The sequence below is a fragment of the Balaenoptera borealis genome, assembly GCF_965194805.1.
Source record: "Balaenoptera borealis genome assembly, chromosome: 7".
Lineage (NCBI taxonomy): Eukaryota > Metazoa > Chordata > Mammalia > Artiodactyla > Balaenopteridae > Balaenoptera > Balaenoptera borealis.
This window is the reverse complement of record NC_138864.1, coordinates 7,371,017-7,398,824: the sequence shown is the minus strand read 5'-3', so window position 1 is coordinate 7,398,824 and position 27,808 is coordinate 7,371,017. Positions and strand designations below refer to the sequence as shown.

Genomic DNA, 27,808 nt, shown 5'->3' with positions numbered 1-27,808 from the left:
ATACCATGATAGGACAAAAGAGTATATGGTAGAAACATCATCACATCTTAAACCTTCCTCTTGAATGTGGCAGTGCCACTTCTGGTCACGCTTCCTTAGTCAAGTGGCCAGGACTGACGTCAGTGGAGCAGGGTGTGTGATTATTCCACAGAATGTAAACAATGATACATTCCCACCCATGTCACTTTTAAGTGGCATTGATAAATTTTATAGCAGAAAAAGTGACTTTTGTATAGAAAAAGCCAACTACACATAAAGTGAAAAGAAAATGGGCAATGATTTGCTAAATATATAACACAAATGGTCACCAAAGACATAATAGCCATTATCTAGAATGTGGGACTTCTCAATCATCTACCTTATTCATTCTCTCCTCCCTTAGATGAGGACTAATAGGAGAGGAAGCAGACTAATCTGTGTTCTTCATTCCCCTCATGGGCAGAACCAAGCCACTGTACAATGATTGCACCACCCCTTTTCTTTATGCTTCTCTACACATATTTATTGTTTTTGCAATTAGTATGTATCCTTTTTACAAGAACTGTAATGGTTCTAAAATTGTAAGAAAATTAGCAACACTCCAATAGATAGATGGGTGATTATCATGAGTGGAACCATCAAAAATTAGGAAATAGACTCAATAAAGAAACATATGGAAAATATCCAAGAACATTTGTAATGAAAGTATCGAAATTTAAGCAACAATGAAATTCAATTTTACACCTATTAAATTAACATAAATCTAAATACATGTTAGGCTCTAATCCAAAATGAGACATGCAGAATCACACTAATTCCTCCCTGTAACACTGCAGATTGGCACAATTTTGGAAAACATAATGGGAATATATTTCAAGAGCTAAGAGGGAATTAGTAATCTTTGACCCATTACTCCAACTCCTGGGTATTTATTCCTAAGAAATAATTCAATGGAAGAATTCTCCCGAGAGCTTACATTATGTTGCCAACACAGACATGAATTGAAAGCTAGCTCAGGAAAATTATTTCCCCTCAGTCTTTGCGAGTGGAGGGGCTCATCCCCTCCATAGTCTAGAGATGGTGGAGGAGTCAGCATGCCTCACTCCCTAAGGCTCCTTCAACTCCCATGAACCTAGGCTTAAATGCACCTAACTGGGAGCAAGCAACTCGGAAGGTGAGCCCTCAATGACTACTTCCTGAATGATTTAATTAAAGATCTCACCATAGAGAAATTACCTTAAATATAAAACAGTAGCACCCAAGAATGTTATCTGTGACATAACTGGTCAAACTCCCAAGTTTGAAAAATAATGAAAAATTAGCTGAATAAGGAGTAGATTGAAAGGTCAGGATCATTATCTTGCAGCCATCACTAAAAATGACGCTTCAGAGGTGAATTTCAAAAGATATGTCCTAAGCAGTCACTGAGAATTATTCTCCCGTTCAAAAGGAGAAACACACACACACACACACACACACACACACACATCCCTATTCAAAGCTCTGCAGAATATGAGGGAAACATTTTTAAACTACCGTATTATTTTTTCTTTTAATATTCTCCATAGTCATTGCCTCTGGAAACAGAAGCTGGAGTCAGGTAATACCCTGGCTGGCAGATGGCGTGGGTATCACTCCTGCTCCCTGCACCTGCTCCTGGCTTCACTCAGCATCCGAGTACCTCCCATCCGAGATGCACGCCTTGTTCACCACCAGCAACCTGCTGACGGGGCCCTTTGAAACATTCTATACGTGGAACTTTTAAACTTTTGGTTAATTACAGCCACACTACATCTTGTACTCTTAATTGACTTAAATTCCAAATATCATTAGCCCAAATTTTTGAAGAAGTTGCAATAGCATTCATACTCTATTTTTCATTTTCTTCATTTAATGGAACTTGGTTCCTTATCTGAAATGAGCTCTCCTCTCTGCTCCTGAAGTTAATTCCTTCTTCTTAGCATCTTCATTAGCTCCTACACATGCAGCAGTGCCTGGCCCAATAAATCTCCCCGTGTAAATGGTCCCTCCCACGGGACTCCCCATCAGGCTGCCCACGCGGTGATGAATGTACAAGAAAATACCTGAATCATTCACTCTTTCTTCCTTCGCTTTAAATTAGCATCTTGCTTCCTTTTGTTTCCCATTTTCTCAAAGGATAGTTAGAAAGCAAGAAGGATCACAGGTGCCATGTTTGGAGCACACAGTACAGTTCTACTTTACAAGTCAACTGATTCTTCTCTAAGTAATTTTTTCAGGAGGGAATTGTTTGGTGAGTCATCCCATAACATGCCAATTCAAGAGTAAACTTAAACAACTGTCAGGTATTGCTCTCAACTGATGCTGACTTTCTGAAACCTTTGAGACACTCACTGATAATTTTGAAATGCTAAATTGAAACCTAATGCATGCTATTAGAAGAGCAGTTACTAAAAGGGATGATTCTTTGTTTAAAACAAGCCTTCAGTTATCGGCATTTTGACTTTCATATTTAATTCTCTAGGGGTCTCTGACTTTTCACTAGCAATTTCTGTACACCCTACACCCCATCATTTTTCTTTAAGTTTTTTTCACCCCATTCATTTCTCCCTGCCATAGTTTTACTCTGCCACAAGCCATGATTTCATCTCGAAATGCAATCTGTTTTCCTCTGCAGCTGTGGAAAATAAAATGCAGAAGTGGCCACCAATAAACTGTATTTGTCATGACAACACCCGTGAAGAGATACATGCCCTTATCTGTGAAATTTTGCCAATCCTGGGGCAAAAGAAACAAGTGGATAACTGACTTCTATTCGGTGGAAAACATGGACAAGAAAGCAGCAAGCCCCCATCACAAATTTCACTGGGCTGCCTGAAATGCATCCCCAGGTCTGGGTAGCTGTCAAGGCACATGAGGCGGTCACGTTCTTAGATTCTCATCCTCACCAAGACACTTTGAGTGGCTTTCCTGTTCCAGTAGCTCTCCATCACGGTGAAATATGCAAGGAATACTCAGACCATAAACAGTGCATTAGAGAAAATGAGTACTGTATTTCATGGCCTATCAGTCTGGGGAGAGTTGTTCAGAGTAAAACCTAAAAACCCCCTAATTAGAAAACAGGAATAGCATCAATCACAATAATATAAAAATTGAACTTGGTAGGGGCAACGTAAATAATTCCAAATGTTTATGGAACACAACTGCTGCTTCAAAATTTATAACTATAACTAGCACCTAGATTTTCCTTTGATTTTTTGATATATTTCATACAATGAACTTTATCTATGCTATAAAAAGTGGTATCACCCATTCTTCTAAGATTGTATGTAGAATACAAACATATCAATTGAATGCTAATTTGAATATTCATTTTGGGCCGGGTACTCTGCTATGTGCTTTCACAGAAAAGTTATCTAGCCTCCAAAAAATCATAAAATGTTTGAATCATAAAAACTAAGTCTCGCATAGGTTAGGTACCTTCTCATGTCCCATATGACTGGAAGGGACATGGGAGTGGAGATTTGCCCCACTCAAAAGCGCATCTTCTGTAATGACACAATTCTGCTTTTCATCATTTTAAGAGAAATCACCAAATACTGAAAGCATAACTTACTAGAATACATGTATTTTTCAATGGTACTTAATTTACACCTAGGGAATAATTTTTCTATTGAGAAAAACGTATATATGCCGTAAATAGTGAAGATTTATTTAAATGTTTTCTCCTTTTGTTCCTTCCATCTTCTTAATTTAATTTAATTTAATTTTTAGCCTAATCTTATTCTCTGTTTTGTTTATTTACTTACATCTAATATTCCCTTGTTCTGAGTTTGTTCTGTATCTAATTTTCTCCTTTGACTAAGATATATTTTTTTAAAAAATAAGGTAGGGAGGACCTGCAAGATGGCAGAGGGGTAAAACGTGGAGATCACCTTCCTCCCCACAAATATGTCAAAACTACATCTACATGTGGAACAACTCCTACAGAGCACCTACTGAATGATGGCAGAAGACCTCAGACTTCCCAAAAGGCAAGAAACTCCCCATGTACCTGGGTAGGACAAAAGAAAAAAGAAAAAACAGAGACAAAAGAATAAGGACAGGACCTGCACCTCTGGGAGGGAGCTGTGAAGGAGGAAAAGCTTCCACACACTAAGAAGCCCCTTCACTGGTGGAGACAGAGGGTGGGTGGCAGGGGGGAAGCTTTGGAGCCACGTAGGCGAGCACAGCAATAGGAGTGCAGAGGGCAAAGCGGAGAGATTCCCGCACAGAGGATCAGTGCCGACCAGCACTCACCAGCCTGAGAGGCTTGTCTGCTCACCCACTGGGGTGGGTGGGGGCTGGAAGCTGAGGCTCTGGCTTCAGAGGTCAGATCCCAGGGAGAGGACTGTGGCTGGCTGTGTGAACACAGCCTGAAGGAGGCCAGTGTGGCACAGCTAACTGGGAGGGAGTCTGGGGGAAAGTCTGAACCTGCCTAAGAAGCAAGAGACCATTGTTTCGGGGTGCATGAGGAGAGGGGATTCCTTCCCTGTATGCCCACAGAAGGCAGAGCACCATCTAAGGGAGCTCCAGAGATGGGCATGAGCTGCAGCTATCAGCTCGGACCCCCAAGACAGGCAAGAAATGCTAATGCTGCTGCTGCAGCCACCAAGAATCCTATGTGCAAGCACAGGTCACTATCAACACCTCCCTGGGAGCCTGTGCAGCCTGCCACTGCCAAGGTCCCATGATCCAGGGACAAGTTCCCCAGGAGAACACAACATGCACCTCAGGCTGTTGCAATATCGCTATTGCCTCTGCTGCTGCAGGAGCACCCAGAATTCCAATTATAACTACGTTACCCCTCCCTCCCCCCAACCTGAATGAGCAAGAGTCCCCTAATCAGCCACTGCTTTAATCCTGTCCTGTCTGGGCAGGAACAGATACCTGAGGTGACCTACATGCAGAGGTGGGGCCAAAATCAAGGTTGAACCCCAGGAGCTGTGTGAACAAAGAAGAGAAAGGGAAATCTCTCTGTGCAGCCTCAGGAGCAGCAGATTAAATCCCCACAATCAACTAGATGTACCCTGCATCTGTGGAATACCTGAATAGACAACGAATCATCCCGAAATTGAGGCCATGGATGTTGGGAGCAACTGTAGACTTGGGGTTTGCTGTCTGTGACTGATTTGTTTCTGGTTTTTATGTTTATCTTAGATTAGTTTTTAGTGCTTGTTATCATTGGTGGATTTATTGGTTTGGATGTTCTCTTCTTTTTTTAAAATTATTATTTTATTTATTTTTTTCTTTCTTTCTTTTCTCCCTTTTCTTCTGAGCCATGTGGCTGACAGGGTCTTGGTGCTCCAGCTGCATGTCAGGCCTGAGCCTCTGAGGTGGGAGAGCCGAGTTCAGGACATTGGCCCACCAGAGACCTCCCGGCCCCATGTAATATCAATCACAGAGGGCACTCCCAGAGATCTCTGTCTCAACACTAAGACCCAGCTCAACCCAATGGCCAGCAAGTTCCAGTGCTGGACGCCCCATGACAAACAACTAGCAAGACAGGAACACAAACCCACGCATTAGCAGAGAGGCTGCCTAAAATCATACTAAGTTCACACACACCCCAAAACACAACACCAGATGTGGCCCTGCTCACCAGAAAGACAAGATCCAGGCCCACCCACCAGAACATAGGCACCAGTCCCCTCCACCAGGAGGCCTACAAAAGCCACTGAACAAACCTCACCAACTGGAGGCAGACAACAAAAACAACATGAACTACAAACCTGTAGCCTGGGAAAAAGAGACCCCAAACACAGTAAGTTAAACAAAATGAGAAGACACAGAAATATGCAACAGATGAAGGAGCAAGGTAAAATTCCACCAGACCAAATATAGGAAGAGGAAATAGGCAGTATACCTGAAAAAGAATTCAGAGTAATGATAGTAAAGAGGATCCAAAATCTTGGAAATAGAATGGAGAAAATACAAGAAACATTTAACAAGGACCTAAAAGAATTAAAAAGCAAACAAACAACAATGAACCACATCATTCATTTAATTTCATTTTTAAATGAAATTAAAAATTCTCTAGAAGGAATCAATAGCAGAATAACTGAAGCAGAAATGGATAAGTGACCTAGAAGATAAAATAGTAGAAATAAATACTGCAGAGCAGAATAAAGAAAAAAGAATGAAAAGAATTGGGGACAATCTCAGAGACAAGGGGGGCAACATTAAACACACCAACATTCGAATTATATGGGTCCCAGAAGAGGAAGAGAAAAGGAAAGGGTCTGGGAAAATATTTGAAGAGATTATAGTTGAAAATTTCCTTAATATGGTAAAGGCAATAGTCAATCAAGTCCAGGAAAAACAGAGAGTCCCATACAGGATAAATCCAAGGAGAAACATGCCAAGACACATATTAATCAAACTATCAACAATTAAATACAAAGAAAAATTATTAAAAGCAGGAAGGGAAAAGCAACAAATAATATACAAGGGAATCCCCAAAAGGTTAACAGCTGAACTTTCAGCAGAAACTCTGCAAGCCAGAAGGGGGTGGCAGGACAAATTTAAAGTGATGAAAGGGAAAAACCTTCAACCAAGATTACTCTACCAAGCAAGGATCTCATTCAGATTCGATTGAAAAATTAAAATCTTTACAGAAAGCAAAAGCTAAGAGAATTCAGCACCACCAAACCAGCCTTACAACAAATGTTAAAGGAAATTCTCTAGGCAGGAAACACAAGACAAGGAAAAGACCTACAAAAAGAAACCCAAAACAATTAAGAAAATGGTAATAGGAACATACATATCAATAGATACCTTAAATGTAAATGGATTAAATGCTCCAACCAAAAGATATAGACTGACTGAATGGATACAAAAACAAGACGCATATATATATTGTCTATAAGAGACCCACTTCAGACCTAGGGACACATACAGACTGATTGTGGGGGGTTGGAAAAACATATTCTATGTAAATGGAAATCAAAAGAGAGCTGGAGTAGCAATTTCATATCAGACAAAATAGACTTTAAAATAAAGACTATTACAAGAGACAAACATGTATACTACATAATGATCAAGGGATCAATCCAAGAAGAAGATATAAAAACTGTAAATATTTATGCCCCCAACATAGGAACACCTCAATACATAAGGCAAATGCTAACAGCCATGAAAGGGGAAATCAACAGTAACACAATCATAGTAGGGGACTTTAATACCCCACTTTCACCAATGAGCAGATCATCCAAAATTAAAGTAAATAAGGAAACACAAGCTTTAACTGACATTAAACAAGATGGACTTGATATTTATAGGACATTCCATCCAAAATCAACAGAATACACATTCTTCTCAAGTGCTCATGGAACATTCTAAAGGATAGATCATATCTTGATTCACAAATCAAGCCTTGGTAAATTTAAGAAAATTGACATTGTATCTAGTATCTTTTCCAACCACAACTCTATGAGACTAGATATCAATTACAGGAAAAAAACTTTAAAAATACAAGCACATAGAGGTTACACAATACACTACTAAATAACCAAGAGATCACTGAAGAATTTGAAGAGGAATTCCAAAAATACTTAGAAACAAATGACAATTAAAACACAATGAAACAAAACCTGTGGGATGCAGCAAACGCAGTTCTAAGAGGGAAGTTTATAGCAATACAATCCTACCTCAAGAAAGAAGAAACATCTCACATAAACAACCTAACCTTACACCTAAAGCAATTAGAGAAAGAAGAACAACAACAAAAAATATCCCCCAAAGTTAGCAGAAGAAAAGAATCATAAAGATCAGATCAGAAATAAATGAAAAAGAAATGAAGGAAACAATAGCAAAGATCAATAAAACTAAAAGCTGGTTCTTTAAGAAGATAAACAAGGTTGATAAACCATTAGCCAGACTCATCAAGAAAAAAGGGAGAAGACTCAAATCAATAGAATTAGAAATGAAAAAGGAGAAGTAATAACTGGCACTGCGGATATACAAAGGATCATGAGAGATTACTATAAGCAACACTCTGCCAATAAAATGGACAATCTGGAAGAAATGGATAAATTCTTAGAAAAGCACAACCTTCTTAGACAAGGAGGAAGCAATAGAAAATATGAATAGACCAATCACAAGCACACAAATTGAAACTGTGATTAAAAATCTTCCAAAAAACAAAAGCCCAGGAACACATGGATTCACAGGTGAATTCTATCAAACATTTAGAGAAGAGCTAACACCTATCCTTCTCAAACTCTTCCAAAATGTAGCAGAGCAAGGAACACTCCCAAATTCATCCTACAAGGTCACCATCACCCTGATACGAAAAACAGCAAAGATGTCACAAAAAAAGAAAACTACAGGCCAATATCACGGATGAACATAGATGCAAAAATCCTCAACAAAATACTAGCAAACAGAATCCAACAGCACATTAAAAGGATCATAAACCATGATCAAGTTGGTTTTATCCCAGGAATGGAAGGATTCTTCAATAAATGCAAATCAATCAATGTGATACACCATGTTAACAAACTGAAGGATAAAAACCATATGATCATCTCAATAGATGCAGAAAAAACTTTTGACCAAATTGAAAACCCATCTATGATAAAAACTCTCCAGAAGGTAGGCATAGAAGGAACTTAACATAATAAAGGTCATAATGACAAACCCACAGCCAACATCATTCTCAATGGTGAAAACTGAAACGATTTCCTCTAAGATCAGGAACAAGACATGGTTGCCCACTCTCACTATTATTATTCAACATAGTTTTTGAAGTTTTAGCCACAGAAATCAGAGAAGAAAAAGAAATAAAAGGAATCCAAATCGGAAAAGAAGTAATAATACTGTCACTGTTTGCAGATGACATGATACTATACATAGAGAATCCTAAAGACGTTACCAGAAAACTACTAGGGCTAATCAATGAATTTGGTAAAGTAGCAGGATAAAAAATTAATGCACAGAAATCTCTTGCATTCCTATACACTAGTGATGAAATATCTGAAAGAGAAATTAAGGAAACACTCACATTTACCACTGCAACAAAAAGAATAAAATATCTAGGAATAACCTACCTAAGGAGACAAAAGACCTGTATGCAGAAAACTATGACACTGATGAAAGAAATTAACGTTGATACAAACAGAGGGAGAGATATACCATGTTCTTGGATTGGAAGTATCAACATTGTGAAAATGCCTATACTACACAAAGCAATCTACTGATTCAATTCAATCCCTATCAAACTACCAATGGCATTTTTCACAGAACTAGAACAAAACATTTCACAATTTGTATGGAAACACAAAAGACCTGAATAGACCAAGCAATCTTGAGAAAGAAAAACGAAGCTGGAGGAATCAGACTCCCTGACTTCAGCCTATACTACAAAGCTACAGTAATCAAGACAGTATGGTATTGGCACAAAAACAGAAATATACATCAATGGAACAGTATAGAAAGCCCAGAGATAAACCCATGCACTTATGGTCACCTTACCTTTGATGAAGGTGGCAAGAATATACAATGTAGAAAAGACAGCCTCTTCAATCAGTGGTGCTGGGAAAACTGGACAGCTACGTGTAAAAGAATGAAATTAGAACACTCCCTACCACCGTAAACAAAAATAAGCTCAAAATGGATTAAAGACCTAAATGTAAGGCCAGACACTATAAAACTCTTAGAGAAAAACATAGGCAGAACACTCTATGATATAAATCACAGCAAGATCCTTTTTGACCCACCTCCTAGAGAAAGGGACATAAAAACAAAAATTAACAAATGGTACCTAATAAAACTTAAAAGCTTTTGCACAACAAAGGAAACCATATACAAGACGAAAAGACAAACCTCAGAATGGGAGAAAATATTTGCAAATGAATCAAAGGACAAAGGATTAATCTCCAAAATATACAAGCAGCTCATGCAGCTCAATAACAAAAACCCAATACAACAATGGGCAGAAGACCTAAACAGACATTTCTCCAAAGAAGATATACAGATTGCCAACAAACACATGAAAAGATGCTCAACATCACTAATCATGAGAGAAATGATAATCAAACCTACAATGAGGTATCACCTCACACCAGTCAGAATGGCCATCGTCAAAAAGTCTACAAACAATAAATGCTGGAGAGGGTGTGGAGAAAAGGGAACCTTCTTGCACTCTTGGTGGGAATGTAAATTGATACAGCCAGTATGGAGAACAATATGGAGGTTCCTTAAAAAACTAAAAATACAACTACCATACTACCCAACAATCCCACTACTGGGCATATACCCTGAGAAAACCATAATTCAAAATAATCATGTACCACAAAGTTAATTGCAGCAATATTTACAATAACCAGGACATGGAAGCAATCTAAGTGTCCATTGACAGACAAATGGATAAAGAAGATGTGGCACATATATACAATGTAATATCATTCAGCCATAAAAAGAAACGAAATTGAGTTATTTGTAGTGAGGTGGATGGACCTAGAGTCTGTCATACAGAGTGAAGTAAGTCAGAAAGAGAAAAACAAATACCATATGCTAACACATATATATGGAATAAAAAAAAAAATTGTTCTTAAGGAACTAGGGGTAGGACAGGAATAAATACGCAGACATAGAGAATGGACCTGAGGACACCCGACAGGGAAAGGTAAGCTGGGACAAAGTGAGAGAGTGGCATGGACATATATACACAACCAAATGTAAAATAGATAGCTAGAGGGAAGCAGCTGCAGAACACAAGGAGATCAGCTCGGTGCTTTGTGACCCCCTAGAGGTGTGGGATAGGGAGGGTGGGAGGGAGACACAAGAGGGAGGTGTATGGGGATATATGTATACCTATAGCTGATACACTTTGTGATATAGCAGAAACTAACACACCACTGTAAAGCAATTATACTCCAACAAAGATGTTTTAAAAATCTATAAACAAAAAATGCTGGAGAGGGTGTGGAGAAAAGGGAACCCTCTTGCCCTCTTGGTGGGAATGTAAACTGATACAACCACTATGGAGAAGAGTATGGAGGTTCCTTAAAAAAAATAAAAATACAACTACCATATGACCCAGCAATCACACTACTGGGCATATACTCAGAGAAAACCATAATTCCAAAAGAGTCATGTACCACAATGTTCATTGCAGCACTACTTACAGCAGCCAGGCCAAGGAAGCAACCTAAGTGTTCATCGACAGATGAATGGATAAAGAAGATGTGGCACATATATACAGTGGAATATTACTCAGCCATTAAAAGTAACAAAATTGAGTTATTTGTAGTGATGTGGATGGACCTAGATTCTGTCATACAGAGTGAAGTAAGTCAGAAAGAGTAAAACAATTACCATATGCTAACACATATATATGGAATCTAAAAAAAAAAAAAAAATGGTTCTGACGAACCTAGGGGCAGGACAGGAATAAAGATGCAGATGTAGAGAATGGACTTGAGGACACGGGGGGAGGGGGAAGGGTAAGCTGGTGTGAAGTGAGAGAGTAGCATTGACATATATACGCTACCAAATGTAAAATACATAGCTAGTGGGAAGCTGCTTCATAGCACAGGGACATCAGCTCTGTGCTTTTTGACCACTTAGAGGGGTGGGATAGGGAGCGTGGGAGGGAGACGCAAGATGGGGGGGATATGGGGATATATGTACACGTATAGCTGATTCACTTTGTTATACATCAGAAACTAACAGAACACTGTAAAGCAATTATACCCCAGTAAAGATGTTAGAAAAATAAAATTAAATAATAAAATTAAATTAAATTAAATTAAATTAAAATAAATAAATAAATTTTGAATTGAAAAATAAAAAATAAAAAAAAATAAGGTAGAACACAAATTAAAAATTACTTTGGTATTCAGCTTCTAGCCCTAAACAGCTTATTCTACCATTGATGGTAGTGTAGTTTACAGAATGGTTTTGATCGCTGTCTCTTCCCCACCCTACTTTTTTTTAAAATTACAGTTAGTTGATTTACAATATTATGTTAGTTTCAGGTGTACAGCACAGTGATTACTTAGCTGATACAGGAAATCAGGCGATGGAGAAACAAGGTCAGTGTCACCACGAGGCATCACTCAGACAAGTCCAGCATGGGGGCAGTGGACACATTCAATATTCTCCACATTCAATACCTTGAAATTAAAACAGTAGAGTGACTATTGTAGAATAAATGAGATTCAAGAAATCTAATTAGAAACGTAATTTTTTTTTTTTTTTTTGATTTAGAAACATTCAGCTAAGGGCAGACAGACATATAGGTAGAGGTAGGTTGATAGAAATACACATACAGAGAAATTGTTGCAAAATGTCCACAACTGTTGAAAACAGATGGGTACAGATGATCAGTTTACTCTTTTCTTCAAATCTCTATATGTCTGAAATTTTTTCAGAACTAAATGTTGCTGACAAATTGTAAAAATAAAGGGTGTTAGAATTTTAAAATGCCTCCTATGTCTGTCTCCCCTAGCCCTCTAAAAGTAAAGAAATCTGGCTAAAGAAAAAGATACAGAGGCAAGTGCACTTTTGATGAACTGCCTAACCTGTTTCTTTATCTGTTATTCTGTGGTAATTGGCTCAAAGGCCCTAAAGTTGTTTCTTCAACTAGATCATGCATCCAAGGGGCCTGGAGAACAGTTTAAAACTGCAAAGATCATGGAGGCATTTTCCTCATCAGCTGCCCCATGGTCTCCTGACCCTTCTCTTCTTCTGAGCATCTGTTCTCCATGTTTTCCTTCCTAGACAATAAAATATAACTGGAAAAGTAAGGAGAATAGAGGTAAAGGTCTGTGGAACATGGGTAATAGTACACATGAACATGCACAAGGAGACAGAGCCTGGAGGAGGGGGCTGCCAGCTTCTCCGAAAGTTCTGTGAAATCGCATTAAACTAATTGTAAAGTTTTGGCAATCAAAAATCTTACTTCAAACTCATATAAAATGTCCTTTCCCAAGTGGCAATATACCAAATAGTTTGAATTTTCCTGCATAGGGCTACAATTTCTACTAAAATAAGCACCACAATGTCTCCCTAGCCTTTGAGATCACCGTCTTGGGATACGTTGCTTCATTTGTGGACCCTTTAAATCAACTGTGTATTAGGAAGATGGTTCGTGACACTTTGCCTATATATTCATAGTTTTAACTCTCTAAATATACTTCACTACATCACAACACACACATTAAAAATTATATGAAGTGAAACAAATGATGTGTACAGACAGATGTGTCTATGTGTATGTGTGTGTGTCTATGTACAAAGACAAAATATGAGTTTGGGTATGTGTGCACACATCTACGTGTGTGTACAAAATCTTCATCTTCACCAGCTGTCACTATTTATAAATTGAAGGTTTGAGGAACAGAGATTTCACTTAATGTCATAAATCTTAGATTGTAGTGTAATTTTTCTTTCTTTCTTTTTTGAAATTTTCCCCTATGTGCTTATTATTTCACTGAAATGGAACAGATGAAGGTGGCAAAATCTCCAGATCCTCTGCTACAGCTTCATAAAATAACAGGGTACAGCTGCCTGGACTTTGTCCCTGAGGAGAGAAAATAACAATCTTGAGATGAAATCACAGAGAGTTGTTAATCACTTTCTAATATTCGTGCACAGAAATATTGATGAGCTACCTGAAACTAGACCCACAAGGCCTGAGGTTTACTCTTGCATCTTGGTGGAATTACAACAGCCATGCGAACACTCAGCCTAGGCCCAGGGCCATGGGATGGGCGAGCCCAACTTCCCCCTTTCCTAATGCACACAAAGTCCCATTTTCATCTTGTCTTCCAGAGAATTAAGTCCCATGGACCAGCCACATCAAGTTCTGAATTTACCTTTTAAAATGTACTCATATCTCAAGTGTTCTTCTACTGTGGCTTCTCAGAAATATTCCAGGGAAGGTTAATATAAAGACGCATACAGATCATGATTTTAGTAACTTTGCTTTGGGGTGTATGTATAACTCAAGGAATACTATAGCACATTTTCTTGTGTCTGTGTTTTTCTTTTGAACTTTTTACCTCACATTGGGATGATACCCTAAAAGCATCCCCTAAGAGCTAAAAACCTATCATTGTTTTTCACCAGCTAAAGGGATGCTGTATATGGTTTGCTTAATGATAGAAAAAGATAGTTTAAATATTATCTCTTGCTGAGGAAAAGTTTGTAAGAAAACCTAATATATATTTGATATTATAAAACAGTCCATGTTTATTCAATTGATTTTAGGAGGGGACATAATTTATGCTTTAAACTGTGGCACAATTTCTGATTCAGGGACTGAATTATTGGTTCACCCTTGACTGAACACACTGATTCTAATTTTGTTTTCTCCAATGAAATGGAAGATATTGCAAGTTGGATCGATTCTTTCCTTTTTTCTTGTCTAGGTAACCACACATTTCTGCTGGAATAGAAAAATGCTGGAGTTAATATTCCAACAATGACATCAAATCTATAGTAACCCCACTGATCAACTCCATTTCAAACATTTCTGGAAAAATAATTAACAAAATAATAAAAAAGGTTCTCAGTGTATGACAGTATCCAGATAGGAATTTAATACTCAATTGCCTCAATTTCACCAAAATAACAATTACAAGCATGAATAATTTTCCAATAAATCACCAGCACACATTTCAAGCATGTTGTGTATCACCTCTGATAAGTTATTTATGAACATTATTTCCGTCAATTATGAACTTTACAAGATAGTTTCTTATTTTACAGATAAGAGAACCTGTGCATGGAATTCTGTGTACATCATGTGGCTAGAAGTTTGAAGAACTGAGATTCATACCCCAATCTGTCTCATTCCAGTAATAAAAAGTTTTAAATTGGCCTGAATTGCTTCTCATAATAACCCTGAAACTATTGCTAGACTCTACCAGGAATTTCTATAAATTTCAATATATGTGAAGCTGAAATGGAACTCTTTATAATTTGCAGGTTACACTGGTAACCTCTCACTTTTCTACCTGGGGGAGAACAAGGCCATTGGTGGGAAGGATGATAATTTGATTCATGTCTGTATCTCCTCCCTCAAATCTCAGAAAGAGACAGCATTTCCAGTTAAGTCAACCAGCCCCTGAGAGCTGCCCCTCCCGCTCAGGATTCGAATCATCTTGTCAGTTTAAACCCTCATGCATGCACATCAGCTCTACAAACTGAAATCCCAGTGCATTGAACACCTCCAGAGGTGGAAATACCTATCTTGTAGAGCTTTATATTCGAGGGTTAGAAGAGAATCTATGATAAATTGGTTTACTAATAAGTTTTGCAATCTAAGGACGATAGTTATGCATTCACTCTTTTCTATATGGAAAGAAAGAAGGATATTTTCCAGATTCTCAAATAATGAATTTCTTACCTTCTTGTACAGCAGGAGAGAAGCTCTCTCCTTGGCCCAGCTTCCACATGAAGGAAATGAAAAACAGCAGGAATTTGAACAGGAACCTCACACACCACCAGATTTAGACTCCTAATGGAAAAGGAGGGACCTGACAACTGGGAGAATAATGAGACCCCTCCCTCCCCATCTGGGCACAAGCATGGAGCTGAATCGACCACTCCTCTTTCAGCAAAGTTGGGAGGTGGTGAGAGTGGACAGAGATACCCTGGGTATGCAGGGAATAAAAGGTCATACTCGTGATAAATAGGAGGAGCATTGTTCTTGGAAGGATGCACACACACAAAACAATGTTCACTTCAGGCTTTCAAAAAATTAAGAAACTATAAATTCTGAAACATGAGTGTAAGTAAGAGACATTGACGAAGTTGAGTCCACTGAACCTGGGCATAGGCAGCCTCCAGCCAGATGCCAAGAGAAAGAAGGTGTGTCTGTGTCCATCACAAGGTGAGGGCTGGGAGAGGAAGAGAAAAAAGAGAATGGCCAGAGTTTTATGTGGTTTCACATTCACGGAATAAGTCTAATTTATATTTCTGCTGTTATGCCCAAATGGGTTTGTACGTGCATCCAGCAATGCACTGACAGCTTTTTTTTTTTTTTTTGCACTGACAGCTTTGAAAGATGTTCATGCAACTTTATATTTGTCACATTGCTAGACCAATTTTCCATAGTATATTGTGAGACAGTATCTCTAATTTGTTTGAAAATTTTATAAAGTGCCATATGCCAGTTATTGATCTTAGTCTCTGGCAATATAATAAGAATACAAGAGACTAAAGTCTCCATCCTCATAGAGTTTGCATTTTGATGGGGTGGGAGGAGATAGGGGGCACAGATAATTAGCAACTTAATAAATGCTGGGGAGAAAAATAAAGCAGAGAAAAAGACTAAGAAATCTCAGGAGTAGAAGTTGCAAAATTTAAAATGGTCTTAATGAAGGCCTCCCTGGGAGGGTGACATTGAAGAAACAATAGAGAGGGTTTGGGGAGGAGCAAGATCTATCTGGGGGAGGCTATCCCAGGGAGAAGAGCTTTGGAACAGCAGGTGTGTGTTCCAAAAAATGGCAAGGAGGCCATGTGGCTGCAGGCGATGAGCAGGGAGACCTCAGGAGGAGACACAGTGCGAGAGGTGACCAGCGGCCACTCTGGTGCCACTGAGGCCTCTGCAAAGCCTTTGTGCATTACAGGGGGTGAGGTGGGGAGACATGAAGTTTGAAGGAGAGTGGTGGCATTTCTTGAGCACACTAAGCTGTTGCTATGCTGAGAATAGACTGGAATCGAGGCAGAGAGCAAGGTCAGAAGTAGGAAGAGTTAGGAGATTATTACAAGATCTCCATTCAGATATTATGGTGGATTGCAACAGGGTCATAGGGATGGTGGGAGAAATGGACAAATTCTGGACATGCTTGGAAGGTAAAGGATTTGCTGATGGATTCTGTATGGAGTATGAAAAAAAGAATAAAATGATTGCAAGATTTTGGACCCTATCAACAGGAAAAATGGAGTTGCTACTAACTGAGAAAAGGAAAAAAATGAGGGTGGAGGTATAGATTTGGAGGAGATAAATCAAGAAATTTCTTCCAGTACTGAGATGCCATATTAGATATTCAAGTGGAGGTGTCAACTAAAAAGTTGGATCTAAGAGTCTGGTGTGATACAGAGCACTGGAGTCTTTCTAATGTCAAGTATTTGGAGAGATGAGGCCATAGCAAAGTATACAGACAATATATATGGGAAAGATGAAATGAGTGAGGGAGGGGAAAATCAGTAGTGTGGTGTCCTGGAAACCACCTGATCAAAGATTTCAAAGTGGAGGGAACCCCCAGCTGTATCCAATGATTATATGGAGGCAAGTGAGATGAGGATTTAGACATGACTGCTGGATGTAACAGTAAGGTGGACATTGGTGGCTTTGGCAGAGGTGGTGGTGAATGCCATATTGCAAGAAGTTTGGAAAAGAAATGGAAGAGAGAATTCAGAGATGATGAGCACAGACAATCCTTTTGAAGAGCCAGTAGAGAAATTAGGTGGGAAGTGGGGAGTTAAAAGAAATGGTCCATTAGAGAGAGAAAATATGCTGACACCAGAAGGATAGGGCAGAATTCCTGGAGCAGTGTCCTTGACTAGCTGATACAGGATGGCATTCATGAAGGTTCTGGTGAGATCACAATGAAGGCATGACTTGGAGAAGAGGATTCTCAAAAGTGAACCCTTACGATAGTGAGTGGTAGGTGTCGTGAGCTAGAAAGGAGTGTGTGGGGAGAGATGGGTAAGCAACTTCATGGATAGTTATCAGCGTTTCCTACAATTAGCATTTTTATTACTAAAAACATGAGGCAACTGAAGGCCATGGACCAAAATCTTAGAGTTTTGGGGGGACTGACAAGACGTGAATGCAGGCAACAAATTGTGCTCCCTCCCAGATATCCAAAAGCCTGAAAAATAAGTTATCAATATAAGTTTCATAGAGATAGACCTAAGGATATTTGAGGTTACAAATATTGGAATCAACAATAGAATATTACTCAGCCATAAAAAGAAATGAAATGGAGGTATTTGTAATGAGGTGGATGGAGTTAGAGTCTGTCATACAGAATGAAGTAAGTCAGAAAGAGAAAAACAAATACAGTATGCTAACACATATATATGGAATCTAAGGAAAAAAAAAAAAAAAAGAGGTCATGAAGAACCTAGTGGCAAGATGGGAATAAAGACACAGACCTACTAAAGAATGGACTTGAGGATATGGGGAGGGGGAGGGGTGAGATGTGACAGGGTGAGAGAGTGTCATGGACATATATACACTACCAAATGTAAAATAGATAGCTAGTGGGAAGCAGCCGCATAGCACAGGGAGATCAGCTCAGTGCTTTGTGACCGCCTGGGGGGGGTGGGATGGGGAGGGTGGGAGGGAGGGAGATGCAGGAGGGAGGAGATATGGGAACTTGTGTATATGTGTAGCTGATTCACTTTGTTATAAAGCAGAAACTAACACACCATTGTGAAGCAATTATACTTCAGTAAAGATGTTTAAAAAAAAAAGAAACACCTCAAGAATAATAGCATTGCAATATAAAATGAGTAGCAGTGACCATTATAAGCTGAACAAATAATGACTAAATAATTGATTTGAGCATGCTTCCAAAGAGAATACAAACAAAAAGTAACTTGAGAGAAGATACAATTTAACATTAATAAGTAATATCATCCCAGCTCATACAAACAAGCATTCATGAGAGACGTAAGGAGGTAAAATATTTTACATATATTAAAATGTAAATATATTGTCTTCTATTCTGTGTTATAGCTTAATTCTAACCCTGGTAATACGAAGCTATAGGCTAAATCACATCTCTCTGTGGATGTTAGCTAATATTAGTAAGCTGTTTTTGAAAAATGTCTTTAAAGTAGCCCGTAAAAGAATTTAAATGGGAACACATGCTTTCTAAATTTCAAGGAAAAATAAAATAATTCAATAATTAAAGGGATACATAAGCAGATAAGAAAGACATAAAAAGAAATAAAGGAGACAAAATCTCCAAAAAGATGACAGAAACGTACTATATGCATTCTTTTCTCTTATAATATGATAGATGTGTTCCTTAAAAAATCCCTAAATATTAAGACTCTACTATTAAAAATCATGTTAAAGAGAGATATAAAGCCGTGGGGAAAATCATACTCACATTGAAGCCAATGTAGAATGTATTTCAAAACAGTATCATTCTAATTTTTAAAAATGTTTAACATATTTGTACCAAAAAAATGAAAACATTAATGTTTCTTTTAGTCATAGGATTTCAGAAAGGTCTTATTCTCCTTAATTTTACTTTTTCATGTAAAAAAAATTTACTTCAGTAAACTCGCAAGAGTTTTTTATTCAGAAAAGAAATATAATTTTGTGAAACATTTTTCTACTGCCTACAAAGAGCAAAAGTCTAATTGTAATTGTTTAATAAGATAATAACTCAGAAACAACATGTTAATTTCACTGTAAAATTGAAATAGACATTTATGTCAAATGTTCCTTTGTACCATATAAGATATGTAAAGAGTGATAAAGTAATAGATATTTTGACTCAGAGGTGAGTGGACTTGTTTCCGAGTCAAAGAAGAAATGTCAAAATGTGTAAGGTTTTGAGCTGAACTCTGGATTGAGTTTGGACTAATTGGTATTAGTACTCTTTCAACTGTGAACTGACAAGATTTTGTTTTGATCCCCCTTCCGGCCCTTACATCTAAGTTATAAAGAAGAAAATAACACCTGTAACAGCAAATCCTTGCTGTAGAGACCACATTCTCGAGGACAATAACAGCACCCACTCATCACAACACTTAAACCACAGTTGCCTCTCGGTGTCTGGGAGCAGGGGTATGAGGACGGGAATCCATTAGACATGCAGTCAAGTACCCAGAAATATAGGGTTAATAAGAAAATGAATAAGAGCAAAGGGCACAAAATGGAAATATTAGAAAATCAAGAATGCTTCTCTTTTCTCTACAATCAGTTCAATCAGATTCTTCTATAAGTGGAGAGGGTAATACTGATGCAAAGGCTTCACTGACTAGAGTTTTAAAATCTGCAATGAGAGAATTACCATAACTTAGAGAAGACATATTCAACTAAGCCTGTCTGTTGTTCAAAATCTTCAATCTCCTCAATCAAATTACTGAGCACTTGACGATAATGAATTAAAAGCTCTTCTCCTGTATCCACCACAACAAATGGGGACCTAAAGCTAAGAATCTTAAAAACAGGAAATGATATGCTTTCACACATTCAAATGTGTGACTCTATTTTAAAATTCGGAAGAGAGACCAATTAAAAAAAAAAGTTGATGTGCCAATGTTTATAAGGATTTTAGGAACATCCAAAACTACAGTCATTTAAGGAAATACATTTGTAATAGACTGGAACCAATCAATCACCTCTAGGCTGGCAAATGGCGGCAGTAGGTCAGTTGTATCCATCATGGACTGTACTATGCAGGTATGTGTCATAAATGCCCACAGAAGAGTAGGGTACCCAGCAGGACGCACCACATGCAAACATAGAGTCCACTGTTACTTTTTACTAGAAGATCTTGCAAGGTTAGTGTTTTCTGAAATAAACACTTTGAGAAAAGCAGCATATTGGGAGATTTTTAAATGAGCAATGGGGTAAATTAACACAATGTTGTAAATCAACTATACTTCAATTAACAAAAATGAAAACAAAGGAAAATGAGACACTTAGTAAATCAGTCAAGTATAAAAATAAATAACTAAATGAGTGATGGAAAAAGAGAAAGATGGCTAAATCATACACTGTGATTGCTATTCTCCCTTCCATTTCTTAGTATCAGAAAATGCCACAGAATCCATCGAGAATTCACTCTTGGAACTGGGATAGCCTTCATTTCAAGCACTTTTCTAGACAATGGATGAATTTCATCATTCGAAGATTTCAAAATCAGTTCTCTGCTTGATAATTTCTTTGGGAAAGTAGACATAATGTCTATGATAAAAAATACCACCACTTGGGAACTATTTGACCTGTTATCTATCTCTTTTATAAAAATTGCCTTAAAATATATGCCAGGGTAAATATATTCCGAAAAGCACAGCTGTTTAAACACATTTGAAATTTAATGGAGGAGACCTCCCAAACATTTATATTGCAAGGTGAGACTAACAAAAAATAGTATCAGTCTCACCAGCAGAAGTCTTACAGTTATTGGAATAGTGATAACAATCCTGGTTCCCTTGTCCAATTTTAATATAAAACAAAGAGGAAACCACTCCAGTAATACATTTCAGTTTCTCTAGTACTACACAACAAAGAAAAATGTTAACATTTCATTGTTTTTCTCTGTTTTTTATATTTCATCTTTCTTTGCAATGAAGTTATTTCTTCAAATATATAGTCTCAAATGACTATAGTAAAGTCTAAATATAAAATGACTATAGTATAAGCTTGGTGAAGGCACGTTTCCTCTTTCTCTCTTAAACCTCTCTGCATTCTCTCTCTGTCTGTAAATGTGTCTATATTTCTACCATTTCAAACAGAATTTGGAGAAATTTAAGGCATGATTACAATGAATTCGAAAATCATCATCAAAGAATAACAAATGCAGTGTAAAGGGAAAGACAAATAAAAAAAATCAAGAAACTCTGACTCGGGAGAATACAGTTGCAGACAAACGTTACTCTGAGACAAGTGGGAAAATAAAGGTTTTTACTCAGTATCTTTATTTAATTTTTTTCCCACTTTTCAAGCCCCCTGAAGGCAGGGATCAGACCTGTCCACTGTCATTCCTCCAGAAATCACTGTACAGATGTGACATCTAAGTGCTATCTCAGGGCTCAGTACCAGCGCCCTCAGTCCACCTCCTTCTCACACTTAACCTAAGGTGAAGGACCCAATTCTAAATATAAAAAGACAAGTCTGGTTTGATGTAATCCCTTTTTATTCTTGCATTTGTTGCTTCTGATTTTGGTGTCATAACCAATAATTTATTGACAAGACTAATGTCAAGAAGTTTTCTCCTATGTTTTCTTCTAGGAAATTTACAGTTTCTATTCCTATGTTTAAGTCTTTAACTTATTTTGAAATTGTTTATATGTGTGGAATAGGATTCCAGTGTCATTCTTTTGCATGTTAATATCAAGGTTTCCCAACTACATTTGTTGAAGAGCCTGTATTTCCCCATTGTGTATTCTTGATACCCTTGTGGAAGATCAGTTGATTGTATATGTCTGGGCTTATTTATGGGCTCTCTATTCTGTTCCACTGGCCTATATATCATGGACAAGTGGGAAGACATCAAACTAAAAATCTTCTGGACAGAAAAGGAAACAATCAACACAATAAAAAGGCAATCTATGGAATGGGAGAAAATGTTTGCAAACCATATGTATTAGGGCTCTCCAGAGAGAGTTATTATGAGATAATTGATTATGAGAGACACTATAGAGAGATTTATGATGAGGAATTGGCTCAGGTGATTATGGAGGCTGAAGTCCCACAGTCTGCTCTCTGCAAGCTGGAGACCCTGGAAAGCCAGTGGAGTAGTTCCAGCCCTAGTCCAAAGGCCTGAGAACCAGGGGAGGCATTGGTGTAAATCTACATCCAGGTCCAAAGGCAGAAGAAGACCACAGTCCCAGCTCAACAGGCAGGCAGGCAACAAAAGGGGTGAATTGCTCCTTGCTCCACTTTTTGTTCTATTCAGGCCCTTGATGGATTGGAGTATGCTCACCAACATTAGGGAGAACCATCTCCTTTACTGAGTCGACCAATTCAAACGCTAATCTCATCTAGAAACATCCTCACAGACACACCCAGAAATAATATGTAATCTGGGCACCTTTGGCCCAGTCAAGGTGACAACTAAAATTAACCATCCTGCCATATATCTGATAAGGGACTAATGTCCAAAAAATGTAAGTAACTCCTACCACTCGAAAGCAAGAAAACAATCTGGTTTTTAAAATGGGCAAAGGACTTAAATAGACATTTCTCCAAAGAAGACTTGCAAATGGCTAACAGGCACATGAAAATGTGCTCAACATCACTAATCATGAGGGAAATGCAAAACAAAACCACAGTGAGATACCTCCTCATACCTGTTTGGATGGCTATTATCAGACAGACAAAAGATTGCAAGCGTTGGCAGAGATGTGGAGAAATTAAAACCCTTCTACACTGTTGATGAGAATGTTTTGTAGCCACCATGCAAAACATTATGGAGGTTCCTCAAAAATTAATAGAACTGAAGGGCTAAATAGACATTTCTCCAAGGAAGATGTATAGATGGCCAACAGGCACATGAAAAAATGCTCAACATCACTAATTATTATATTATAAAAATACTAATCAAAACCACAATGAGCTATCACCTCATACCAGTCAAAATGGTTATCATCAAAAAGTCTATAAATGCTAAATGTTGGAGAGGGTGTGGAGAAAAAGGAACCCTCCTACATTGTTGGTGGAAATGTAAATTGGTACAGTCACTGTGGAAAACAGCATGGAGGTTTCTTAAAAAACTAAAAATAGAGCTAACTTATGATCCAGCAATCCCACTCCTAGGCATATATCTGGAGAAAATTCTAGTTTGAAAAGGTACATGCACTCCAATATCCACAGCAGCACTATTTACAATAACCAAGACATGGAAGCAAATTAAAGTGCCCATAGACAGATGAATGGATAAAGATGTGGTACATATACACAATGGAATATTACTCAGTCATTAAAAAGTATGAAATAATGCCATTTGCAGCAACATGGCTGGACCTAGAGATTATCATACTAAGTGGAGTAAGTCAAAGACAAATATCACATATAATCACTTATATGTGGAATCTAAAAAATAATACAAATGAACTTAATTACCAAATGAAACAGACTCACAGATGTAGAAAACAAATTTATGGTTACAAAACAGGAAGGGGAAGGAAGGGATAAATTAGGAGTATGAGATTAACAGATATACACTACTGTATATAAAATACATAAACAACAAGGATTTACTATATAGCACATGGAACTATATTCAATATCTTGTAATAATCTATAATGGAAAAGAATTTGAAATATATATATTTCAGATATATATGCATATATACATATATATATATCTGAATCGCTTTGCTGTATACATGAAACACAATATTGTAAATCCACTAAACTTCAATTTAAAACAAATAAAAATTAATAGAACTACCTGATGATCCACCAATCCCATTTCTTTGTATATAAGCAAAAAAATTGAACTTTAGTTACAAAAGGCAAGTGATGCATGATTCCACTTACAGGAGATGCTCCAAATGTTCAAACTCACAGAAGCAGAGAATAGAACAGTGGTTATCTGGATCAAGGGAGAGGGGAAAATGAGAGTTTTTTCAATTGGCACAGAGTTTCAGTTATGCAAGATGATTCAATTCTAGAGATATGCCATACAGCAAAGGGCCTATAGTCAACTATACTTAAAATTTTGTTACAAGGGTAGATGTCTGCCTGCATCTCTTCCATCCCACCTTGTAGACTTGAACTTGGTCAAATGGCCACACTTAGAAAAAAGGGAGACTGGGAAATGTTGCCTTTATTCTCTGCAGCCATGAGCCCAGTACAAAACTGAGAATCCTGTCACTGTGAAGAGGTGAGAATTGTAACCCTGGGAGTGAGAGCTAAGGCAATCCTCATTTTCATTTGCGCAAGAAACACTCCAAAGTAAGGACATCCAATGCCTTGCTTGTTTGTGATGCTAGGCAAATGTTTTTATGAAAAAGTGACAGTGATCCTTTTATAAGTCAGCACCTGATGCTGTTTTCTTGAGCTTTGGCATTTTGTGATTGTACACTGGGCCTACCATAAGTTATTTACTGAATTTTTATTATATTACTGTTATACTGGAATCATATCTGTGGGGCTTAAACCAGTAAAACCCCAACAGAATTCAGAACTCAGTGAGAAAGCGGTTAGAAATACCTACACTACAGCTAGCAGCAAGGCCATAATTCTTGACCATGGCTTATACACTATTAATGACCCTTTCATCTGAATTTAACAGCAAGTTTTTTTAACATCTTTATAGGAGTAAAATTGCTTTACATTGTTGTGTTAGTTTCTGCTGTATAAAAAAGTGAATCAGCTATACCTATACTTATATCACCATATCCCCTCCCTCTTGTGTCTCCCTCCCACCCTCCCTATCCCACTCTTCCATGTGGTCACAAAGCACCACGCTGATCTCCCTGTGCTATGCAACTACTTCCCACAAGCTATCTATTTTACATTTGGTAGCATATATATGTAAATGCCACTCTCTCACTTCGTCCCAGCTTACCCTTCCCTCTCCCCGAGTCCTTAAGTCTTATTGCACTTATGCAAATAACTATGTTGCTATGAAAATAAGAATATTCACTAGGATTTCTTGAATTCTGGAGGGATAAGTAGAGAGAAAAATAAATGTTTGATTGCTATTTATAAATGTATAATCTTCTAAATTATTGTAAGTTAGAGATAGCTTAAAAGAAAAAAAAATGTTTCCTAAATCCATTAAATAAAACATTAAAGAACCAAAAATATTCCAAGTAAAAGTCATAAAAGGAATCCTAATCATGTTTTATCAGTCTACTCAGTCCTATGTGATTAATTTCAGTCCTTTTTGCTCTTGGGTTAGGAATTTCATAAACCCATCAATTTCAAATTTTTGTTGAACCCAAGTTTGTGTGCCTGATGCACACAGAGGCCAAATAAACTGAACCGTCAGAGTTTGGAGCAGAGAAAGGTTTATTGCAGGACCAAGCAAGGAGAGCAAGCAGGTCATGCTCAAAAACCCTGAACTCCCCGGTGGTTTTCAGGGAAGAGTTTTCATAGGCTAAATTTGGGGTGAGGGCTGCAGGGTATGTTACTTTCTTCTGATTGGTTGGTGGTGAGGTAACAGGGTGGTGTTCCAGGAATCTGTGCTCAGCCTGAATTTACCAACCTCCACCTGGAAGGGGACCTTAGTTCCTGCAGAAGAACTCAAAGATATCGTTATGTATATCCCTTGAGGAGGAATCAAGACCCTGCACTATGGTTTCCTGATTGCTCCTCCTTTGTTTCTGCATCCTCTCCCTTCCCTAATTAGCAACTGTTTGAATCTGCCCTTTGGAATTCAGAGAGGGTCTAGGAGACTAAAGCCTTTTTCTACAAACAAGAAACAGGGAACAGGAAAAGCCCCAATGTGTCCTACTCTGTTTCAATGCCCCTTCTTTGATACTCTTCAGTTGTGAGAGGAACAGGTGTTGGGCAAGAAAGGTAATAATGTTTTGGATAGAGAGGTTAGTCATAAACTCGGCAGAGGAACTCAGTTTTAGGGGGACTCTGCTTCATTATTAGTTCTGGAAATCCTTACTCAAATCAGTGGTATGATCCCAAAGTAATTAATGCCATCAGAATCCTGAACCCCAGAGCAACTGCCACATTCCTTTCCCTGTGTCTCTGAAGCAGCCCCCTTTGGTGATAGCAAGAACTTTGGCCTGTAGCTGATTGAAAAAGATTTTAGAGAAACATCAGAATAAAACAATAACTCTCTGTTAATGACAAAAGATTTAAAATGGTCATGGATCTGATGAGAGTTCATTATAATTCAATTAACAAGGAAATTTGGTTGTCTCTGTGACATACAACATTTTAACATAATAATTGGAATTATGACTGATAACATTATATCAGGATGTATCATGGACAGTAAGGACATTGGTAAAATTCTAGAAACTTTATATAATTTCTGAAATACTTTATTAATAACATATTCATGAAAACAGAACCTAGTGAAGGTTAAGTATTTCTTCTTATTTGACAATTCAGCATATCAATTAGTTTAACATCCACTTTTTATAAGGTGAGAGAATAAATCCTTTGAGGTTTCCAGTGGCCCTCTGGGAAATTTCACTGTCAGTTCAAGGTCAAGAAGATTTCATTTAGAATTTGATTTGGAAAAGTTTTCAAAAATGTCAAAAGGTTTTAATATTCGATGAAATAAGATCACAGGCTGAAACTGAGCAGGACCCTATGGGGCTCCTGAACCCGAAAGTCTTTCTGTGTTACCTGATCCTTGTTTGTAGGGAATAGGCTTCAGTCTCCATGACCTTCCCTGAGTTCCAAAGGACAGATTTGAATAGCTGCTAATCAGGGAAGGGAGGGGAGGCAGAGACAAGGGAGGAGCAGTCAGGAAACAATAGTGCGGCCTTAGGACAGGGTCCTGGTTCTGCCTCAAGGGATACATATAATACCTTTGAGCTCTTCTGCACAACTAAAACCCCCAACAAATGGAAGACGTTAACTATTTGATGAAGCATTTTTCATTTCAGAGAGAAGGTCACAATTTGATAACTTTGAGAACCACAGAAGCTCATCAGGAGACCACCTGAGGCCAGATTAAAGGAATGCAGGTCCTGCACATACCCTGATACTTATTGGCAACACTGCCCTTGAACCTTTGCTAAAAAACTCCTCACTAAATTCCCCTGGGTTGGGACACACAGTTGTCAACTGAAAAAAAAAAAAAAGCACAATGTGAGAGTTGTGAGTTAAATTTTATTTGGGGCAAAATGAGGACTATAGCCTGGGAGACAGCATTTCAGATAGCTCTGAGAAACTGCTCCAAAAAGGTGGGGGGGAAGGTCAGTACATATGTGATTTTGGTGAAGGAGAAGTACATGCAATCAAGCACATATATATTTTTTTTAATACACTTATTTATTTATTTATTTCTGGCTGCGTTGGGTCTTTGTTGCTGCGCGCGGGCTTTCCCTAGTTGCGGTGAGTGGGGGTTACTCTTTGTTGCAGTGCGTGGGCTTCTAATTGCAGTGGCTTCTCTTGTTGCAGAGCACATGCTCTAGGCAGGCAGGCTTCAGTAGTTGTGGCACGCAGGGTTAGTTGCTC

At 38.0% G+C, this 27,808-nt stretch overlaps 1 long non-coding RNA gene across 1 annotated transcript in view; it reads left to right on the top strand.

Annotated features, from left to right (window-relative positions):
* The window catches only part of LOC309632139, a 151,759-nt gene extending 126,430 nt beyond the window's left edge, over nucleotides 1-25,329 (top strand). The window contains exon 2 of the long non-coding RNA XR_014246754.1: nucleotides 18,169-25,329. This is a non-coding gene — a long non-coding RNA (uncharacterized lncRNA). The remainder of the gene's footprint in view (nucleotides 1-18,168) is intronic.
* Nucleotides 25,330-27,808: the final 2,479 nt, after the last annotated feature.